This window comes from Acinonyx jubatus, chromosome A1 (genome assembly GCF_027475565.1).
Source record: "Acinonyx jubatus isolate Ajub_Pintada_27869175 chromosome A1, VMU_Ajub_asm_v1.0, whole genome shotgun sequence".
Classification (NCBI taxonomy): domain Eukaryota; kingdom Metazoa; phylum Chordata; class Mammalia; order Carnivora; family Felidae; genus Acinonyx; species Acinonyx jubatus.
The window spans coordinates 163,799,829-163,824,323 of NC_069380.1; the positions used below are offsets into that span (position 1 = coordinate 163,799,829).

Consider the following 24,495-nt stretch of genomic DNA (forward strand, 5'->3'; position numbering starts at 1 on the left):
CAAATTGACAAATATTGGCTAGCGGCCAAATTTTGCCCTCAGCCCATTTTTGAATGAAATGTGTACTATGAAAAAAAAATTTATGGTTGTTAGAAAACAAAAACAAGGATTATTTCTTTTTAAGGTTGAATAATATTGCTTTGTATGTATGTACCAAAATTTATCCATTTATCCATTGATGGACATTTAGGTTGTGTCCACCTCTTGGCTATTGTGGACAATACTACAATGAACATGGGACTGCTCGAATCTCTTCAAGATCTTGTTTTTAATTCTTTTGAATGATACTCAGATGAGGGATTGCTAGATCACATGGTAATTTAATTTTTAATTTCCCAAAGAAGCTCCATTCTGTTTTCCATTAATGGCTACACCATTTTATATTCCTACCAATAGTGCATAAGTGTTTCAATTTCTCCATACCCTGGACAGCATCTGTTATTTTCTATTTTTCTGATAATGGCCATCTTAACAGGAGTAAAGTGGTATCGTGATTTTGATTTGCATTTCTCTGATAATTAGTGATGTTAAGCTTCTCTTCATACACTTGTTCGGCATTTGTATGTCTTCTTTGCTGAAATCTCTATTCAAGTCCTGTGCCCGATTTTAGCTGAGTTTTTGTTTTCTTTGTTAATCAGTTCCTGCTATGAACTACAACATGGATGAGTCATGAGAACATTATGCTAAGTGAAATAAACCATCACACAAAGACTAACACTGCATGATTCCACATATATGAAATAGCTAACTTAGTCAAACTTATAGAAGCAGAAAATAAAATGGTGGTTTCCAGGGGCTGAGAGGAGGGGAAAGAGACAGCTTCCATTCAATCGATCTAGAGTTTTAGTCATGAAAGATGAAAAAAGTACTAGATATCTGCTGCATAAAAATGTGCACATATTAATAATACTGTATTATATACTTAAAAGGTATTTAAAAGGGAGACTTCTTTTTTATTTATTTTTAATTTTTTTTATTTTATCATTAAAAAAATATTTTAACATTTATTCATTTTTTGAGGGACAGAACATAAGCAGGGGAGGGGTGGAGAGAGAAGGAGACACAGAATCTGAAACAGGCTCCAGGCTCTGAACCAACAGCACAGCCTGACGTGGGGCTCGAACTCACTAACTGTGAGACCATGACCTGAGCCAAAGTCTCACATTTAACTGACTGAGCCACCCAGGTGCCCCTAAAAGGAGGACTTTTAAAAAAATTTATTTGTTTTTGAGAGAGACTGAGCATGAATGGGGAAGGTGCAGAGGGAGAGGGGGACAGAGGATCTGAAGAGGGCTCCACCCTGACAGCAGACAGCCTGATGTTGGGCTTTAACTCAGGAGCCATGAGATCACAACCTGAGCTGAAATTGCAGGCTCAACCTAATGAGCCACCCAGAACCCCCTAAAAGGGCAGATTTTTTGTTAGGCACTTTTTACCATGAGAAAAAAAAAGAAAAAAGAAGAAAGAAAAAGAAAAAAAGAGAAATATAACAGATTTGATGTGGGCCTCAGCCTAATATATTTACTATCTGATTTTATATAGAAAAACATTTGCCAATCCTTACGCTAATCAGACTCATCAGGAAAAAGTGAGAAAACAAATACTGACAAAACCAGGAATGGAGTGTTGAAATCTCTATACCAATATGAATATTAAAAGAATAATAAAAGGGGCGCCTGGGTGGTGCAGTTGGTTAAGCGTCCGACTTCAGCCAGGTCACGATCTCGCGGTCTGTGAGTTCGAGCCCCGCGTCAAGCTCTGGGCTGATGGCTCAGAGCCTGGAGCCTGTTTCGGATTCTGTGTCTCCCTCTCTCTCTGCCCCTCCCCCGTTCATGCTCTGTCTCTCTGTCCCAAAAAATAAATGTTGAAAAAAAAATTAAAAAAAAAAAGAATAATAAGAGAATATTATAAGCAACTTGATGCTAGTAAATTGGACAACTTAGATGAAATGGTCAAATGCCATTTCATAAATAACCCATAAATTACCAAAGTTCACTCAATAATACATAGATAACCTGAATAACATTATTTAATTTAAAGTAATTAAATGTGTAGTTAGAAACCATCCTACTAAAAGAATCCGAGGTTCCAACAGATTCACTGGTAACTGGTAACAAATATTTAAGAAAAAAAATACTATTTCTGCCCTAGCCCTTTGAGAAAATTAAAGAATTTTATCATCCAACATTATCCTGATATTAAAATCAGGCATACACACTGCAGAAGAAAAAATAGTACAAACCAATATCCTTTATTAACTTAGATGCAAATATCCTAAATAAACATTAGTATCTTATATCCAAGAATATATAACAAGGGTGAAGTATCATGACCTAATGTAATTTATCCCAGAATTTTAAAGTTAGTTTAACATTAGAACAATAAATTCACCATATTAACAGACTAAAATATAAAAACAAGACCATCTTAAAATACCTACAAAAATCATTTCAAAACTCTCAGCAAACTAGGAATAGAAGGGAATTTTGTTAATCTGATAAAGATACCTAAAAAGAAACTACAACTAATATTGTACTTAATTGTAGAAAACTTAATACTTTCTTTCTAGAATCAGGAATATGGAATGAGTGTCCACTGTCACCACTTCTATTTAACATTGTTCTAGGAATTCAAGACAGCACAAATTATTTTTTAAGTAAAAAAATAAATAAATGAAAGCCATGTGTATTAGAAAGGAAAAAGTGAAATTATACACAGATGATATGATCATTTATGTAGAAAACTGATAGAGTCTCCACAAGAAGCTAACAGAACCAATACATGAGTTTAGCAAGATTTCTGAATACAAAATTTTATTTCTATATACTAGCAAGAAAAATCAGATATATATATATATATATATTTTAAATCAATATTATTTTTAATAGCAACAAAAGTCAAAATACTTAGGGATCCATCTGACAAAGGATAAATAAAACCTATTCATAGAAAACTATAAATCATTGCTGAGGAATCAGAGACCTAAATAAATGGAAAGATATATTCAGTTTATGAGTCTGAAGATCAAATCTTTAAGATATTAATTCTCCCAAAATTGACTCACAGATTCTATATAATCTCAATCATACTTCCAGCATTTCACATAGAAATTCACATAGAAATGCAAAAAACCTAGAAAAGTCAAAACAACTTTAAAAAATAAGAACAAATAGGGAGGGCAAATATTAACAAACTTTAAAACTTAGTATGAAGCTACAATATAAGCTTTACTTCTATACATTTTATTGTAAAGTATTATATTTCATAAAAAGAGTCAAATTAGATTAGTGTCTCTGGATGTAAACTTCCCCAAAAAAACCCACACACATAGGACACATACTGACAGTGGTTGGAATATGATTTTCAACCAAGTTGCTAACATAATTCAGTGCAGGATGCATAATCTTTCAACAAACTATACTGAAATAATTGAATATCCATATGCAAATAATTAACTAAATCAATGCTGATGACAGATAAATTTTCTTAAAATAAAGACATAAATGTAAACTTATATGTGTATTATTCTAGAAGTTCAAGTTAGGCAAATCCTTCTTACATATGATTATAAAACCAGGATCCATCAAAAAATGAATTGTAGTTTGTTTCCATCTTTCTTTTTTCCTCCCTTCCCATATGTTCATCTGTTTTGTTTCTTAAATTCTACATATAAGATAAATCATATGGTATTTGTCTTTCTCTGATTGACTTATTTTGCTTACCATAATGTGTTCTTGCTCCATGCACGATGTTGAAAATGACAAGATTTCATTCTTTTTGATGGCTGAGTAATATTCTATTGTATATACATACTATATCTTCTTCATCCACTCATCAATTGATGGATACTTGGGTTCTCTCCATAGTTTGGTTATTGTTAATAACTCAACTATAAACATCAGGGTGCATGTATCTCTTGGATTCTGTATTTTTATATCCTTTGGGTAAACACATACCTAACATTGTAATTGCTGGGTTGTAGAGTAGTTCTATTTTTAGTTTCTTGAGGAACATTTATATTGTTCTCCAGAGGGCTTCACCAGTGTGCATTCCCACCAATAGTGCAAGAGGTTTCCCCTTTTTCCGCATCCTCTCCAACACCTGTTGTTTCTTGTGTTGTTAATTTTAGCCATTCTGACAGGTGTGAGGTGGTATCTCATCATGGTTTTAACTTACATATTTCCCTGATGATGAGTGATGGTGAGCATCTTTTCACATGTCTGTTAGCCATCTAGATGTCTACTTTGGAAAATTGTCTATTCATATCTTCTGCCCATTTCTTCACTGGGTTATTTGTTTTTTGGGTGTTGAGTTTGATAAGCTCTTTATACACTTTGGATACTAACCCTTTATCTGATAGGTCTTTTACAAATATCTTCCCCCATTCCATAGACTGTCTTTTAGTTTTGTTGATTATCTCCTTCAGTGTGCAGAAGCTTTTTTTATCATAAGTTCCAATAATTCATGTTTGTTATTGTTTCTTTTGCCTCCAGTGAAACATTTTTCAAAAATTTTAAAATTCTCTTTGCAAGACACTCTTAGATATGACTCTAAAACTTGGATCCATAAAACATGATAAGTTGCAATATATAAAAAATTAAAATTGTTTGAAACACAATGTTAAGGGCAAAATTTAGAACAGACACTTCACCAAAATCCTAAGGAAATGCAGATTTCCTTGGGAATTCCATTACACGTTAGTATGATTACAATTAAATAGCTCACAATAAAAGTGTTGGCAAGGGTGTGGAGAAACTGGAACTCTCAGGCTTTCCTAATGGGTATGTAAAACATTATAATTACTTTGGAAAACAATTTAGCAGCTTCTAAAAAAGTAAAGCCGACACCTACCATATAACCTAGCCACTCTAATCCTAGATATGTAACTAATATTAACAACAACGGAAAAGTTTGTTGTTAGAAAGGTTTGTATAGGAATGTTCATACTAGCTTTATTAGTAGTATAGCTAAAAACTTGAAACAACCCAAATGTTTATCAACAGGGGAACACAGAAACAAAACTTGGCATAATCACAGAATGGAATCCTATTCAGCAATGTAAGGAACAAAGAATAAACAAAACAGCATGAATAATGTTTGAAATAATTATGTTTAGTAAAATTAGAGCCCCCCAAATATATGCATTTGTCTCTTTTGTATATCTTTTGCTTTTTGCATAACTCCATTTATACAAAATTTCAGAACATAAAAACTAATCTGTACTAACAGAAAGCAGATCAGTAGTTGCCTATGAGAACAGGAGAGTAGCAGAGAGGGGCGGGTGGAAGAATTACAAAGCAGCATCAGGAAACCTTTAGGGGTGATGAATATGTTTATTATATTGCTTGTGATAGATTCCCTGGTATCTAAATATGTCAAAGCATGAGAAATTGTATGCTTTAAATATGTGCAGTTATTGTATGTCAATTATATCAACACACACATTAAATTAGGGCCCGAGCTGCCCCTCCCCCAAGTCTCACAAGTATAAAAAAAAAAAAAACTAAATGAGAATTTCACAATTTTGCATTCTTATTCTAGATCTTAGCCTTCTAATCACTGAACTATATCATTATACTCCACCAGAGTCATGGGAAAAAAACAATAATGAGTACTTTTTGGCACCCTTTAAGCCATGGGGGCCTAGCAAATCACTCTTGAAAGGTAGAAACCTCAGATCTGAAGTGAACACTTGCTTTTTTACAGCCCTTTTCAATTATCACTGTCCACTCACACAGGGCAGTGCAGGGATGGGCATAGCATTATGTTGACGGCTACAAGTACTTTCTTCTTAAAACACATCCCTATGGTTCTGTGACTAGAACAAAACAAAAAGGCGATTGCTGTGACATTTATTTTTCTCTCTTGAGATATCCAGACAAGAAAACAGGTTCTGTCCATTTTGGAGATTGCCTAGACACTTGTACTGCAGCTCACTCCAAAGGTGAAAAAAAAAAAGAGAAGCTTCATGTTTATCATTGTTTCTACTGCTTCCAAGATTTTAGTAAGTCAATTAGGCAGACTGCAAGCTTCTGAGATTTATTTAAGTAAGGAGTATGTGGCATTATCTGTCCTTCGAACCTATAATGAGGGTAGTTTAGCAGATGGAATCTAATTTATAACAAGGACCTATACCCCGGATAATCAAACATAGGCTATTAAGAGCTTACATAAACAAGGGCTGTACTGTGATGCCAAAACAAATCATTTTGACATGTTTTAGAAATACAAGGGGCTTCTTCAAATATCATCAGGAATAAGTCATTTGGTGTTTCAGGTTCATACATCAATGCAGTTGCTGTCACTATGAAAAATTGGACTTTTTGTTTACTTAAAATTTGAAATGCCATGATTTGGTACTTGAAAAATGATGTGGGAAAAATGAATGTCCTCCTGTTTGTGAAAAATGGGTATTTTATTAGAGCAAAGTAGGAAGGAGGAGAGAGTACTCATCTGTACTGGCAAAATACTGTTTACACAGGAAGAAATATAACAATGGGCAGGTCTCTGGGGACAAGGGGAGCAGAATCACTTAGGGAGCTGATGACAACAGGAGCCAAGATACAGCCTGGGCCCAGAGCTGAACTACCTCTTGGTCCCTATACACATGTAATGAATAAATGCATCTTGAAGTAAGACTCATATTTCATAGCTGCATGAGACTCCCCAGTTAGAATGCATCTGTTAATAATAAAAATTTCCCTTCTGGAATGAGAGTTTAATAGTTCTTGTTCATGCTTTAAATAGAAGATCACAGCAATAAATCAGCATTATGATTTTAGTAGGTAGTAACATATGAAATATAATATATTGTTTCTGGCATTTAATTTGGTCAAAATTAACTTAAAATATTCACCCAAAGGGACAGATTGATAAAATAATAATTATAACCATACATCCCAGGAAATTTTGTACTTTCTACATTCTAAAAGTACCATTAAATTTAACATATATGTTATCTTTATTGTCTTAATGAGAAAACATTGAATTATTTTAGTCAACTTTAGAAGTGTTTGCTTCAAATAAAAATTATCAAAACAAGTTGACACAGTGTGTTTTACAACATGTTTTCATATATCCACTTAATAAATTTCATTAGTTACAAACATATGAGGATAATTATTCAGTAAACTTTTTAAAGATAAACTTTTACCTTTATGACTTTGGATGGGACATTTTAACTTATTTTAGTTTTGTATGACAATTCAGTTAAATTATTTCCATTGTCCCCTATCTACCAATAAACACATATATACAAGTATCAAAATTATTGGATAATTCTGATGAAAATGCATATAAATAGGTATAACACATATAAATATGTACTTATGAAACACAAATATATAGGTAATATAATTTAAAAGATATTAGAAAGCAAGTTCTATATCTTATTTGTCTTTTATCTGCACCCATACTTAATGCAATATATTGCAAAAAGTAGGTTCTCAATAAGTATTCATTGAACTAATGAGAATAAATTAGTAAAAGAATAAATAAAATAACTGGGCAATTATAAGGATAATGTTGGCAGAGAATGTGATGTGCTAAACTCATATCTCTTACTGATTCTTCTAGTCCAGCACATGTAGAACACCCTCTTTTGAGAAAGGAATACACAATTAAGACTGTGAAACACAGATTATGTACACCTAATTCCATGGGTCCTTTTGAACTCTAGGTTTCTAAGATGTACTTATTTACGAGGTTGAGAAACTATATTTATATTTTAATAGTGTTGAAGTTCTTTTTCTAACATAGTTGCCTATGGAATTTTAACAATGCTTTCTAGAACGTATACTGATGCTTCATGCTATTTTCCGTTAATCACCTTAACTGATGAACTATATTAAGTTTCTAAACTGAGGAATCATTATACTCCCTGATGCATATTCCTTGTTTACAGTATATTATTTGTTCACTATATATATTTATTCTGTTACTAATTTATTTTACAGTATTTGATTAATGATTATTTTATTTTCTAAGGAGAATATCTGATGAAACAAAATACATGTACTTTTATGCAACTGTCCCGAGACCAATATTTAAAATAGTTAAAGCATACCACCAAACTAAATATTTTCTCAATTGCTAAGAATATTATGCACAAACTTTTTTGTAAAAGAGTAAGTCATTGAATTTCTTTACTGTTTTGTGCCAATTAGATTTACGTGTTCTTACTTATGGAATATTAATATAGTTTCTTATGAATAAATAAAGTAAATGCCACATTATAATTTACTGTATTTTTATAATATGTCTTACTGTATGATGGTGTAAGTCCTCCAGCTTTCTTCTTAAAGATTCTCTTGACTCTTCTGGAGTCTTTTCATGGCTATGTGGTTTATGATCTGATAAACAATTACTGCAAAATAAAAAGAAAGGTTATGTTGAAATTATATAGTATATGTAACATATTAAAGCAAAGAGAATTGTCATCTTTATAATATGGAGTCTGATAATTCATGAACATGATAGACTCATCCATTTATTAAGTTGTGTGTTTTTTTTTTTTAATTTCCCTGTACGATGCTGTTTTTTTTAGTTTTCATGCGGAGGTCTTATTTTTATGATAGACTTATTCCAAGCTATTTGATATTTGCCAATACAATTTTAAATGATATTGTCCATTAGGCTACCACCAAACAAAGAAGAGTTAGTGTAGATATATTAATATCACACAGAGTAGACTTTAAGTCTAGAAGAATTATTAAAATGAAAGACATTTGATAATGATACAGTGGAAAATCAGAGCACCCTATACAAATCATTAAGTTGTGAACACTTAACATATGCCTAAGTAATTAATAAAATGAACAAAAGGGAGGAAAAGAGAGAGACAGAGAGACAGAGAGAGAGGCAGAGAGAGAGAAACTAGTGTTTATTTGACTTCGGTGGTTATCCAAAGAGCTAAAACTGGTATGGATCTTTCTTTTTTCTTTCTTTGTTCTTTCCTTTCTTTCTCCCTTCCTCCCTCATTCCTTCTTCTCACTCTCTCTTTTTCTATCTTAACTTTTCTTTCTCTTTTGTAAAATTTTTTATTTAAATTAATAATTAATATACAGTGTAATGTTAGTTTTAGGGGTATAATACAGTGATGCAACATTTTCATACAACACCTAGTGCTCATCACAAGTGCACTCCTTAGTCCCCATCACCTATTTCACCCATCCCCTCATCCCCCTCCCCTCTGATAACCATCAGTTTGTTCTCTATAGTTAAGAGTCTGTTTCTTGGTTTACCTCTTTCTGGTTTTCTTGCTCTTTGCTCATTGGTTTGTTTCTTAAATTCCACATATGAATGAAATCATTTGGTATTTGTCTTTCTTTGACTGACTTATTTCACTTAGCATAATACTCTCTAACTCAATCCACATGGTTGCAAATGTCAAGATTTCATTCTTTTTGATTGCTCAGTTAATATTCCATTATATATATATATATATATGTACACATATACATACATGTACATATATACATATATGTACACAGATACATATATGTATATATGTATATATACGTACATATACACACACACATATACACAAAACACTTCTTTATCCATTCATTAGTCGATGGACACTTGGGCTTTTTCCATAATTTGGCTATTGTAAATAATGCTGCTATAAACATCGGTATGTGCATACATCTTTGAATTAGTATTTTGTATTCTTGGGGTGAATACATAGTAGTGCCATTGCTGGATTGCATGGTAATTCTATTTTTAACGTTCTGAGGAAAGTTCATAATGTTTTCCTGAATGTTTGCACCAGTTTGCATTCCTACCAATAGTGTAAGAGGGTTCCTTTGACCCTCATATATTAACTAACTAAAAAAAAATTGAAACAAAAAAAAAGCAAAAAGAGGGTTTCTTTGAAATTAAATGGACTAAACACTCCAATCAAAAGACATAGGGTAGGATATAAGAATGTATTAAAAAAAAAAGACTCATCTATATGCTACCTACAAGAAAGCCATTTCAGACTGAAAGACACCTGCAGATTGAAAGTGAGGGGTGGAGAAACATTTATCACACAAATTAATGCCAAAGAAAGCCAGAATAGCAATACTTATATCGGACAAACTAGACTTTAAAATAAAGACTGTAAAAAGGGGCAAAGAGGGCATTATATAATCATAAAGGGGATAATCCAATAAGAAGATATAACAATTGTAAATATGTATACACCCAACATGAAAGCACTCAAATATATAAAACAATTAATAACAAATATAAAGGAACTAATTGATAATAGTACAATAATAGTAGGGGGTTTTAACACTCCACTTACATCAATGGACAGGTCATCTAAACTGAAAATCAATAAGGAAACAATGGCTTTGAGTGACATACTGGACCAGATGGACTTAACAGATATATTCAGAACATTCCATCCTAAAACAGCAGAATACATTCTTTTCAAATGTACATGGAACATTCTCCAGAACAGATCATATATAAGGTCACAAAACAAGCCTCAACAAATGCAGAAAGACTGAAATCATACCATGCAACTTTTCTCATCACAATGCTACGAAGTTAGAAACCAACAACAAAATTTGTGGGAAGACCAAAAAAAAAAAAAAATACACGGAGGTTAAACAACATGCAACATGGGGCACCTGGGGGGCTTCGTCATTGAAACATCTGACTCTTGATCTTGGCTCAGGTCATGATCTCATGGTTCAGGAGTTCAAGCCCTATGTCAGACTCCTTGCTGACAGTGTGGAGCCTGATTGGGATTCTGTCTCTTCCTCTCTCTGCTGCTCCTCTACTCTTTCTTGCTCTCTCTCTCAAAATAAATAAGTACATTTAAAAAACAAAACAAAATCCAAAATATTACTAAACAATGAATGGGCCAACCAGAAAATCAAAGAAGATATAAAAATACATGGAAACAAATGAAAATGAAAACACAACAGTCCAGAACCTTCGGGATGCAGCAAAAAAGGTCCTACAGGAGAAGTATATAGCAATAGAGGCCTATTTCTTTTCATTTTTTAATGTTCATTTATTTTGAAAGAGAGAGAAAGAGAGAGAGGGAGAGAGAGAGAGAGAGAGCAAGCACCGGGGGGGGGGGGGGGGGAGGGGCAGAGAGAGTGGGAGACCCAGAATCCCAAGCAGATTCCGCAGAGATCTCACCAGTCCTGAGATCATGACCTGAGTCAAAATCAAGAATTGCACGCTTAACCAACGGAGCCATCCAGGCATCTCAATACCAACCTACCTCTTAAATTTTCAACTATTAATTGACTTTTGACTTTTGAGATTTTGTTATTTTCTTGTCCAGTTAATTCATTTTAAATTTATGTTTTTATTTTTCATCCAACAATTTATTTACTTTTATAAGGATAATTTTCTCATGTATGTAACTGTCCATAATGACAGAAGACAAAAGTGGCGTTTTCTTTTTCCTTTCAGTAAAATATGAATCGAAACTGGGAGAGTATCAGTCATTTGCTTACATGATAACTGCAAAAAAAAGCGGGGAAGTGAGTTTCTGTTTTTTCCTCATGAATTTGCTACTTATAAGGTGAGATTTTTCTAAACCATAGGAATGGTAATAATAATAACAAAAATAAATAATGTTCCTTCTAAGCCAGAAATTTTAGATGGATTATAAATTGCCATCAAAGAATACAGCTTAATATTAGCATAAAACTTTGTTACTTTAGCTTTTAATTGTCCATGTTATGGGTAAACTGGATCATGGTTTGTCATTTAAAGCCATTAAATAAGCCCATTTCTATTCCAAAATCTTATATGCAACCTTTCAGGCTGAGCTACCGGCAATACAACGCAGGCCTCATGAAGGGAAGTGGCCATTACCTCACTGGCCTTGGTGTACAGTCAGTGTATGTGATTTTCCGGATGGAACGGCAGCCAAAGACTTAGTAAGCCTAGGCTAGCCTGACTTACTTGAATTTCCATCCCATCACTCTCTTTAGGCATAACTGGCTGAGTCTTTGCAGGGACCTCTTCTTGGGGGGGCCTTTACTGAGACATTTTTCCCCCAACTGAACTGCATGTTACCTGATCACTGGGAAACTGGCAGTTTTTTTCGTTTGCCTCTTGCTTGTGTCACTGTAAAATAAGTCTTTTTTATAAGTTGATTTACTTTGAAAGAGAGACAGAGGGAGAGAAAGATTGCATGTGTACACACAATTCAGAGAGGGGCAGAGAGAGAGGGAGAGAGAGAATCCCAAATAGGCTCTCCACTGTCAGTGCAGAACCCTGTCCAGGGTTTGAACCCACAAACCTTGAGATCATAACCTGAGCTGAAATCAAGAGTCTTACACTTAACTTCCTGAGCCACCCTAGCACCCCGAGGATTAAAGTCTTAATTGTCACTTTCAGTTGGGCTCATTGTGCTATTGACCACTGCGTAACAGGCAACTAAACAGTTATGCTTACAAATATTTTTATCAAAGTATTGGTAACAAACCTCTTAATGATAATACAGCTTAACAATGCTTAATTTAAGTTTACATGAAATCAGAACTTTAATATAAATTCTTAAGCAGAATAAATGCCACACAAAATTATTAAATGTTTTATTTAAATGAGCTAATAAATGTTATATATTTATTATATCATATTTTACCACTGTTATGCAGGATGTTGATGAAAGAATGAATTTGGTCATAGGCACAAATAAAAATGGTGTTTATAACCAAAATATATTCTAAGATACAAATAAATATTATTAAGATTGATAATATATTGGCTGTGGGGATGGGTGAAATAGGTGCAATGAATTAAGAGGTACAAACTCCAGCAATAAGATAAATAAATAAATTTAGAAAAGCTAATATATTGAGGCACCTGGGTGGCTTGGTCAGAACTCACAGTTCACGAGTATCATTGGGCTCCAACGATACACGCTATCAGCATGGAGCCCGCTTTGGATTCGCTGTCTCCCTCTCTTTCTGAAACTCCCCTGCTCGTGCACATGCTCTCTGTCTCTCAAAAATAAATAAATAAACATTTTCAGAGGAATTAAAAAATATATTAATATATTACTCTTAAAACTCCTAAGTAAGGTCACTGAGCAATTAGTGAGAAAAAAGGATGAAATAATTATTAATGTTTTCATCTGTTGTTGAGGAAGTGGTAAGGTTATGATATAGGGTGATTATACAGTTTTATATTTGTATGCATCATTTAGTAGTCTATACCTGTACCTTTGAGTACTCAATAAAATCTTTAATCAAACATACTTCTTAGCAATATGCCCAGTGCAAAATGGTTTATCATAATACTCATGCAAATATAAACTTAAACACATATTTAAGGAGGGCATCATATTTTGAAAACAAATTCAAAAATCCTGATTTCTAGAAAAGTATTAAATATCATTATTCTAATACTGATTTGATAGGATTAATTTCTCACTAATGAAAAATGTAATTGTGGAAGAGATGATAATTAAAAATAAATGCCCAACGGTTATATTTTAGGTGTGAGAAATCACAGACCTAGTAGAAAATTCTCAAGCTCTTTTTATTCAAACTGAAGAGCAGTAAATTATTGAAACGATGAACATCTTTGTTTTTCATATATGTCACGACAGGTGAAATGTGCCAAATCTGATGAAAAATATTTGTGGGAAATGACAGGATTACTGTAAGTTATCATTTTCAAAGAAATATAATTTCTGAGTAGTTGCAGAGTCCTTCTCTGGAATTATTATATAGTATTCTTTTGTTCCAGCAAGTACCATTACCCTAGGGCTTATGTCATTGGCTTCCTTGTTAACTTATTTTGTATTGCAAATCTCATGTTAGCTGTGAATTCAGGTACATTTTTTCCCCTAAGCACTATAAGCTTTATAAAATGAGTTATAATTCAGATTGCTTAACATATTTTGAATGCTTTCAATTTGACTTTCAACAGATCCAGAAAGACATTTCATTTGTTTGTATTTGTTTTATGAAAACAAATAAGCCTGTAGCCTTTAAATAGCATTCTCAAATTTAGATAATTTGTCATCAGAATTTGTATTATTACTGTCAGTACAACAGGGTTGTGTTTAGAAAAGATGGTTTTCTCAAATATCAGATAATACTCAATCTAAAGTATCTACTTCACCCCAGTTCTAAATAGCCATACTGCCCGATTAAGCCAATAGTGTGATTCATTTGGGTTATATCAATGATTATTTTGTACTCCTTTAGCAAGCTGAAACTTAAGCATTAGTCAACTTGCTAATACAGCAGCATACATCTGCTTGGATTTGTTTTCATTTTTCAACAAAGACAATTTGAAATCTTCAGTTTAAAATAAAACTTTAGGGGCACGTGGGTAGCTCAGCTGCATAAAGCATCAGACCTTGGCTCAGGTCATGATCTCACAGTGCATGGGTTTGGACCCTGTGTTGGGCTTCAATGCTGACTGCTCAGATTCTGGAGTTTTCTTTGGATTCTGTGTCTCCCTCTCTCTCTGCCCCTCTCCTGCTTGTTCTCTCTCTTTCTCTCTCTCTTTCTCTCTCTCTTTCAGAAATAAACATTAAAATTTTTTTAAATAAAACTTTAACCAAATTGGAGAGTTAGGATCAAATAAATAATATCATTTTCTTTAATCACTGTTTTCATTGAAGAGTTTACTTTGGAGTCTTTTACTCTATAAAATGTACAGATTGCCATTTTGTTCTAAGTATCTTCATACAGCATCAGTCTATTTCATATAACATTTAGTCAACAAGATACTTCAAGAAATGTTTGGAAAGTGCATTAAAACATCTCAAGTGAGGGGAAATTGTATAAAATCAAAAGCAACAATAAATACAATTTTATCAGGTTTTTAAAGATGTCTATTTATTTAGTTTTGAGAGCAAGAAAGAGCACACACCCACACGCCCAGGTACATGAGAGTGGTGGGGCAGGGGTGGGGGGGCAGAGAGAGAGAGGGAGACAGAATCCTAAACAGAGCAGTGCACAGCCTGACATAGGTCTCAAACTCACAAAGTGTGAGCTCATGACCTTAGTGGAAATAAGAGTCAGATGCTTAACAACTTAATCGAATGAGCCACCCAGGCGTCCTGACAATTTTATCAGTTTTTAAGAATTATTACATTTTATTGATATTGAATATTTTTAAGGTTATCAAATGACGTGAGGCTTGAAAAATTCTTACATAAAGTGTTGACATCTTGGGTTGAAGTAACCTAAAATAATCTAAAATTGGGGCACGTGGGTGGCTCAGGCGGTAAAGTGTCCAGCTCTTGATTTTAACAGGTCATTATCTCATCATTGGTGAGGTCAAGCCCCAAATCATGCTCTGTGCTGACAGCATGAAGCCTGCTTGGGATTCTCTCTCTCCCTCTCTCTCTGGCCCACCCCTGCTTGCACACTTCCTCTCTCTCATAAACATTAAAAAAATACAATAATCTAAAATAGTATTTGAAATTTAATGTAGACAAATTATTAGATTTAGTATTTTTTAGAGTTAAATCAGCTTATTTTTGTAGTTTTCTTACATAAGTAGGTTATTCAAATACATGTACATGCAGTCATGGTTTAACTTGAAGATTCTCCAAATATATAAATGAACTAGTAATTTCAGTTAACATCCAGAAGCCATTTATTTGTTCTGTCTTATAGAGATTTGACCCACATTTGTCAACCTTTTTTCCCAATCAATTTGAAGACTTTTAAATAATCTGAAGTATTTACTAATATGATATTTAGCAAGTTTAAGTTCCATTTTGAATTTTTACAATTTCTTTGCATTAAAAGTAGTTTAACAAATAGTGTTTTGCTTTAATAGTGTGTTTTGTCTTGACCTCTTGAGCTTTGAAATTATTTAGCAGAAGTCCTCATGGCTAGAGATATTCTAAGAGAAAAAAAAATTGGTCCTCACTAAGATCTTAGAAAAAGTGACTCCAGCCGAAAAATTTGATTTAAAATACTAGAAGACTATCATGCAATTCTCATACAATTCTTTACTTGTGTTTCATTTGCCCTCTATATATTTTAAGTTCCAAATTCTGTGAAGAAGAGGAAGGAAGCTGAGTTAGAATCCCAAACTTAAATATAAATATTATATAAAATACAAATAATAAGTATATGAAATATATGCATACAAAAATGAATGAAGCTATATATAATCATTATGGAGAAATTAAAAAAAAAGTTCTGGAAGAAGTCAAAATAAAATAGAAATATTAATTATCATAAAGTCAATGATATGGCTTTGCCATTTCTGAAATGTATATGAATGATTAGTTGGCATGACTAGAAGTAAATTAATTTTTCTACTACAGAAAAAAAAATTCAAAATTTTTAATTTCAAATGGTCTATAACATTAGGCGTATTATGAAATCTATTATGAAATTAAATGTTCCTTTAATCTTAAAATGTCAAATAGCTCAGAAGTATCTTATTAGTCAAGTATATAACTATTCTTCAAGGTAGACCATTATCTTTGATAGTTAAATAAACATTAGCACCATAAAAAATAAAGTAAAATGTACATACTTGACTTTAAGGTTCACTCAGAAATTGCTACACATCTGGCTAGCACTATACTTTTGTACAGATGTACAGTACAGATTAATGAACCAACCCTATATTGCAAATTTAAATTCAAGTGTGAATAAGGAAGTCCGCTTTTGTTTCAAACACTTTTGACATGGCACTTCGGTTTCTCTTGGCCTCACCTGTCTCCAATTTGGGCCACTGTTTCTGCATTAGTGACCACTGTAAGGACCAACTATGCATGGGCTTCTCCTAACTTGAGGCAGGCACAACAGAGCCTCTTCTTCTCTGGGTCCCAGGATGTTGCTCTTCCACTGAGTCTTGTCCCAAAGCTTTCTTCTGTCCCAGAAGGTCCTGACTTCTCAGGACCTGGTTACAGTCTGTGCTTGTGGAGAAAAAAAAAAAAAAAAAGAATTAAAAATGTAAGTCCTATGGAGTTAACACCCTGTGGGGGCGAACATTCTCCTGTTTAGATCAGGATGGTTGGTGGATGAACGCTTTCTCTTCCATCCTCCTCTGACTTACCATGGACGCTTTGGGACCAAGAATTTTGTAGCCTTTCAGAAAAGTCTCCTGAGAACACACAATCATTTGCACTTGGTTTCCAGTGGTAGTAACTTAGTACCACACCCTCTTATTGACTCTCCCCTTGTTTCACTCTTTCTTATTTCTGACTTCCTGGTATTATACTTTGTAATAAAATAATAGCACCTAAGTTTATGCTTCAGTTCTGATTTCCGGTGGAGCCAAATAAATTAGGTTCTCAAAGTCCTTTTTCTGTTCAAACATTGTCTTTCTAGGAACAGTATTCCCAGGGTAGAAAATTTAAAGTTCCAAGGCTTGCCTTGATGTTACATCTAAGCAACATCAACACTGTATCACTAATAGAACCGGCATCTTAGAAGCAATTACTGCTGAAAATTATGATTTCAATTGCAAACAGATCTCTGTTTCTATATATTTAGAATTTTGAGGAGTATTCACTTTGGTATCATTGTAATGCTAGACATTTTATTATACATTTGGAGCAAAAAATCATCCTTCTACCTCACTAAACAGATGACTTAAATATTTTCAACACAATAATTGCATGAAGTCTTCAACAGAAATGAAAATTATTTGGAAATCATATTTTTGAAATAACAGGGACATGAAATAAGTTTAAAGAAGCTTCTCAGGATTAAATTAGTGCATTCAGCATTGCAATACATAACGATATTTAATCTTTAAAACTGCTGATACTTGGGCAAGTAAACTTTAAAAATAGCGTTACTTTTCTAAAGAAGACATCCATATGGCCAACAGACACATGAAAAGATGCTCAACGTCACTCCTCATCAGGGAAATACAAATCAAAACCACACTGAGATACCAGCTCATGCCAGTCAGTGTGGCTAAAATGAACAAATCAGGAGATTATAGATGCTGGTGAGGATGTGGAGAAACGGAAACCCTCTTGCACTGTTGGTAGGAATGCAAACTGGTGCAGCCACTCTGGAAAACAGTGTGGAGGTTCCTCAAAAAATTAAAAATAGATCTACCCTATGACCCAGCAATAGCACTGCTAGGAATTTACCCAAGGGATACAGGAGTGCTGATGCATAGGGGCACTTGTACCCCAATGTTTATAGCAGCCCTTCAACAACAGTCAAATTATGGAAAGAGCCTAAATGTCCATTAACTGACAAATGGATAAAGAAGATGTGGTTTATATATACAATGGAATACTACTTGGCAATGAGAAACAATGAAATCTGGCCTTTTGTAGCCACGTGGAGGTTATTATGCTAAGTGAAATAAGTCAGGCAGAGAAAGACAGATACCATATGTTTTCACTCTTATGTGGATCCTGAGAAACTTAACAGAAGACCATAGGGGGAGGGGAGGGAAAAATTACAGAGAGGGAAGGAGGCAAACTATAAGAGACTCTTAAATACTGAGAACAAACTGAGGGTTGATGGGGGGTAGGGGAGAGGGGAAAGTGGGTGATGGGCATTGAGGAGGGCACCTGTTGTGATGAGCACTGGGTGTTGTATGGAAACCAATTGGACAATCAATTATATTTAATATATAAAAAATAGTGTTAGTCATCATTGGTAAATTCTGTAATAAATCACTTGTATATAAAATATTCAGCATATGTTGGACTGTGCAAACTGTCAACTGCTCAAAGTAAAAACTGCCAAATGTTTTAGGTTATTTCCGTCAATTAATACCGATATTGGTATTTGATGTTTATGTATGCCTACAAACCTGCAGAAATCAGTGAGAACTCATTTCATTTCAATGAAATGTTTTATTGTGTCCGTAGATTTCTGGAATTTAAATGCAAACCTCTGAGGTTAAAAAACTATGTTTCTGATTACAGAGCTTTCTCATGTCATGTGTACATACATTAAAAAAATAATCAATATAAAACTTTCTTTGTTGTCAAATAAGAAACAGTAAATTAATTTTGCCTTTGAATTATGTGGAATTGAATTATACAAGAAAATCTTGGCAATGCTCCTTCTTTTAATTAATGTTTTGTCAGATCATCAATCTTACTTTCTCCCTGTGTGCTAATACTCAATTTCTTTAGTATTTACTTAAGCCCATATCTCTTTCCTAAAGAATTCTTATCTAGTTAGTTAAGATGTCTCTAAGCAGTAGACCAAAGCAATAGGGATAATTTCCCATCATATTTAACCACAAAATGAAGTGCCTACTACTCCATCCTGAAATCCATAGTGCTTTTTTAATAAATTAGGTTGGAAGCCTACACACAAATTTTACAGGTAAATACAATCTGTGGCACAGTACAGTCAGCTGTTTAGAAGAATAATCATCTTAATATGATAAAAATGTGTTTAACAGTAGCTTTACACCTCTGGGGCGATATTATTTTTCTTTCAGAAATATAGGCTGAGATGATTATTTCTCAGTTTGATCACAAACCTGAAAAAAAAAAAAACACAATGTGTTTTATCCTCTCTGGTCATTGGCTCTGCCCATTTCAGAAGCTTTATGCTGAAGATATTAGAAGGTGCAATTACCTCATGGATCAGTGACTACTACGCTGATATGTCATTGATTTTTGAAACCATGAGGTGAGGCGAGCACAGCTGAAGTGGATCAAAAAGTCTCAGCCCTGTTAGAAAGTCTTTCCCCGATGTCTTTGTGGCACCTAGGCAGGGAAGAATCAATCTGGTAGGAAGGATTTTGGTAATATTTAGTCTGCACCAAGCAGAGGAGATTTCATTGTAGGAATGAATTCTTACATACAATTGTATTTTAATTCTTTTTACTTGAATTGCATAGATCATTAGTAAATGATATTGACAAAGACTTAGGCATGAGCTTGGCTGCAAATAAAAATGAATCAACTGAGAAGACTTGGTCTCAGTTGAAAACCAGGAATTCAATGAATCAAACATCATAAATTCCAAATTGACTTAGTATTTGGGTAATCACATTTTATACACTAATCTTTAGATGAGATTTAATCCATCAATTTTATATGCAAACACAGACACACACATACACACAATAAGAACAGCAAGATGAGGATAACTCAAAAGAGAAACAAATTTAGACTGATCTTTAAACAGATCAGAACAAAAGTAGGAATTATGGCAAATACTGTGAAAAGGATCATCAATAGGGCTCGACCCAGAACTGAATAATCTAAAGGTCATTTTTCAAGCAAACTGAAGTAGTTTCAGATCTCTGCTTCTCTGGCATTGAGAGTTCATTGGTAAACCATTCAGAATTATGAACCTGTCACACACATAAAAACATTTTTTGGAGGCCTCCAGTAGTAAAGAATGAGAGATTCTAGGGGCGCCTGCATGGCTCAGTTGGTTGGGCGTCCGACTTCAGCTCAGGTCATGATCTCGCAACTTGTGGATTCGAGCCCCACGTTGGGCTCTGTGCTGACAGCTCAGAGCCTGGAGCCTGCTTCGGATTCTGTCTCCTTATCTGTCTGCTACTCCCCTGTTCACGCTCTCTCTCAAAAATTAATAAACATTAAAAAAAGAGATTCTATCATTGACTCATTTTTATCTTTCCTATATTAATATTATTTGCAGAATATCACAAGGATAGTTAAAACTAAAAGCAAAGCTTATTTGAAGAAGAAAGAAAAAGGAAGGAAGGAAAAAGAATGGAAAAAGAGAGACAATATCATAATACACATCTATATTTGTCTCACGAAAATAGTTTTTTGGGAAATTTTTCCTAACAAAGATTGTACACATTGAACAAATCCTTCATAATCAGCATAGCTAACCTTTAACTATTTTAGCACTTTTGATAGAAGGAACATCATTAAGTTTAGGCAATCTTTCCTTAAGAGGAAAAGGGTAACATTTTATTAAGAAGTATTTTATTTAAACATTTATTTATTAAACATTTATTTGAGAAGTATTATATCACAGTGGGAAACAGAAAAGACTAGAACCAGACTGGGTGGGTTTGAATCCCAGTTCAAACACTTGCTAATCATGTGAATTTTGCAAGTTACTCAATCCTTTATGTATCTCCCCAACCACAAAATAGGAATAATATTATTAATTTTGTATATAATTGCTGTGAGTGTTGAGTTGCAGCTGTCTCAGAATAGTGTTGGTACAGAATATGCACTATATAAGTATTAGCAATTATTTTTAATGAAATAACAATAACTCAAATAGAAACTCTATAAACTAGGTATTGTCTGCTTGAAGAATTTTTCTTTCCTCAGATTCTGAGACACAAGCAAATCTCCTGTTTGTCTTCATTCTCACATGTACTGCTTTTCCCTTTTGAGCCTTCCCTAAACCTGCCTGTAATCCTCCTCTTGGTTTTGGCCATTTCTGAGCTTACCTTCCTTCTGTCACAAAACCTTTACCTCCAAAGGGCCTCAGTGTACATCATGGCATGAGTGGGGTCTTCTAGTTTTTGTCCATTACCCGATTTGGCATTGTCTGCTTAAGCTGGTAGCCTCACATGTGATAGCCTTTGCTAAACTCAAGCATTTACTATCTGCCTCAATGCAGCCAGCAAAGGCATTCCCTCTGGCTGTGCAAGCTTCTTGATAGACTGGTGTTGCTTAAAGTCACTTTAGACGCATGTGTCTGGATTTCACATTTTGTTCTAGGAAAGCTCCCTAGTTTATCTCCAACCCTACCAAACACAGTACTTGCCACAGAGTAGGTACTTAATATACACTTTTTAAAAAATTAGGAGGGATGATATGGAGATAATGTTTTATAGCCTATCTTTGAATCCTAAATATTTAGATAAGACTCTTAGAGTAGAATTTTAATTCAAAATAATACAAAAATCAATAATTTTTTTTAAAAAATATGTGTTTTAATATTGGAAAATTGGCTTTCTAAATAATTTTCCAAGGATTTTAATAACCAAATACACTAGGTTAATATTATAACTTATATTATCATTTTTCTGATTTTTGTGTCTCTCTACACGTGACTGAAACTAAATTAATAAACTGAATTTTATAACATTTTCTTTCCTGTTTTTGATACTCTCAGGAACTATTTTTGCGTCTGAGTTGAATAATCAGTGAAGTATCCTCTGTTATTTTTAAATTTTTTTATGTTTATTAATTTTTGAGAGACAGAGAGAGAGAGAGAGAGAGAGAGAGAGAGAGAGAGACAGAGCATGAGTAGGGGAGGGGCAGAGTGAGAGGGAGACACAGAATCCAAAGCAGGTTCTAGGCTCCAAGCTGTCAGCACAGAACCCGATGCGGGGCTCAAACCCACAAACCATGAGATCATGGCCTGAACCCAAGTCAGATGCTCAACCGACTGAGCCACCCAGGTGCCTCCCTCTGTTATTTTTACCGGTTTTAAGAGAATTGGCAATGGTGCTTAAAACAGAGTAGAGAGGTGCCTGGGTGGTTCAGTGGGTTGAGCACCTCACTCTATTTCAGGTCGGGTCATGATTCCAGGGTCATGGGATTGAGCCCTGTGATGGCTCTGCACTGAGCATGGAGCCTGCTTGAGATTCTTCTCTCTTCTTCCCTCTCCCTCACTCTCGCTCTCCCTCTCAAAAAAACAACAACCAAAACCAAACAAACAAAAACAAAACAAACCCATATTTGAGTACAAAAATAATGGAGGAAAAAATTATCAGAAAACAGCAAATCTTTATTCTTACAGCGGGCACTAATTCCTGCCATCTCTTACATATTTGAGAATCTATGCCTTTCTTCCAATATATTCATTTTCTTCTTATATACCCTTCTTTGTGAGAAAACTACAATTTCAACCAAATACAAATATGACTGAAAACTAGTTTTTCAAGCTAGTGTCTTATCAGCAAGTAAAATAAATGTGCTATTAAGGCACTGTCCATGTGGGGAATTTTCACTAATCTTTGTCTTGCCTAGAAAAGTCCCAACGACTATTCTTTTTTTAGGAGCTGGTATAAAATTGACCTTTCATAACAAAATGAGCCAAAAATCAATAAAACATGTCAGCATCTATCTGGATATTAGTATATAATACTTAAATATATGCATCTACTGCATTTGAAATTTAATATTGTCCATTCCTTCCATTTTCATTTACTCTGTAAAAAATGTAATAGATGATTCACACACTTTCTAAGATAGCCTTTATAATGTAATGCTAATTCACTGCAGTCATTCAGTATGGCTTAGTACTGCAATTATAATAATGGCAGTAATTTTTACATCTATTCTCCATTGTCCTTGAGAGTCTAGAGGTATGTTCATTTGTCCAGAATTTTCCATGGAATGAGCATGGCAGTTCACTTAAATTCTTCAGGGGCATATCTGCTCTAGCTTGGTAGCTAATTCAGCATGTGCAGAGGAGTCATACAAAGAGATACTTGAGATCCATTTTCCTCTCTGTACTGGAAAATCTATACGGGAGGGATTGTACTTATATCAAGATATGTAACACATAAGAATACAATTAGCTTTATGTGAAACTGCAGCCCTAAAAATAGAGTGCATTATTTGAAAACAGCAAAACAAACAACAGAAAAAAACACTTATTTTCCCACACATTTAATGAGAACTTTCTGATTGTTTTGAAGTCATAATACAAAAAGTAAATTAACTGCACTTACGTGATAAAATGTTCTTATTGGAGTAAGAATTCAATTGTGAAACTGTTAAGTATATACTACAGTTGAACAAATAAGTACATCTTAGATTGTGAAAGTCTGGTTTCTTAGAGAAAGAAGAGACCAGGAAAGGAAGAAGGCTAGAATGAATGCAATAATGTTGCATTTAATGGAGGTATCAATGTGAACCTATGGTTTTAAAATATATATCTAGTTAGATTCAGAAATAGATATGCATGTATACAAGAGTTAGCATACATACATATATTTTAAGCCCTGTTGCTTATAGGGCCTATAAATAATAGCCAAAGTTGGAAAACTATAACCAACAAAATAACAACAGTATTGGAATATAACCCATAGGAAAACATATAAATCTGTGAGTTCATACTCATGTAAATTAATTACTGACTGAATAAAGAAATGGAGAGAAGAAAAACAGTTCTTCTTTGATAATAATTATTGCAGGCAAGTCCCAGTGATGGATACTCAAGTTACTGGATAAAATAGGATATTTGCATAGTCTCAAAGTATCTTTCCCAATACATTTACTAATGACAAAAAGGAAAAATACTAATTTTACAATGGAGTTTCTAACAGATACCCCCTTAATCAAGTGAGGAAGGTTAATATTACCAGTAATAAGATACATTAACATCCTGTATCCCCAGAAATGATGCAATGAGAAAGGCACATCACTTCTGTGGCAGTTGTGTCCAATAATGCATAATCTTATTCTAATCATAAGAAAAAATTAGACAACTCCACTTTCCCCATTACCAGCCCCTCATAACCACCATTCTATTCTCTGTTTTCACAAATACACCTCTTTTGGGTTCTACATATAAGTAATTATCTTGCAGTATTTGTCTTTTTCTATTAAAAAAATGATTAAGTTCTGAAGTTCTAATGCATAGAATTTTGATTATAGTCAAC

General features: G+C 33.8%; 1 long non-coding RNA gene across 1 annotated transcript in view; it reads right to left on the bottom strand.

The window, feature by feature from the left end:
• Positions 1–8,260: 8,260 nt before the first annotated feature.
• Positions 8,261–24,495, bottom strand: part of LOC128316314 (uncharacterized) — an 89,373-nt gene continuing 73,138 nt past the window's right edge. The window contains exons 2-3 of the long non-coding RNA XR_008299997.1: positions 16,662–16,859; positions 8,261–8,365 (exon numbers count right to left, since the gene is read on the bottom strand). This is a non-coding gene — a long non-coding RNA (uncharacterized LOC128316314). The remainder of the gene's footprint in view (positions 8,366–16,661; positions 16,860–24,495) is intronic.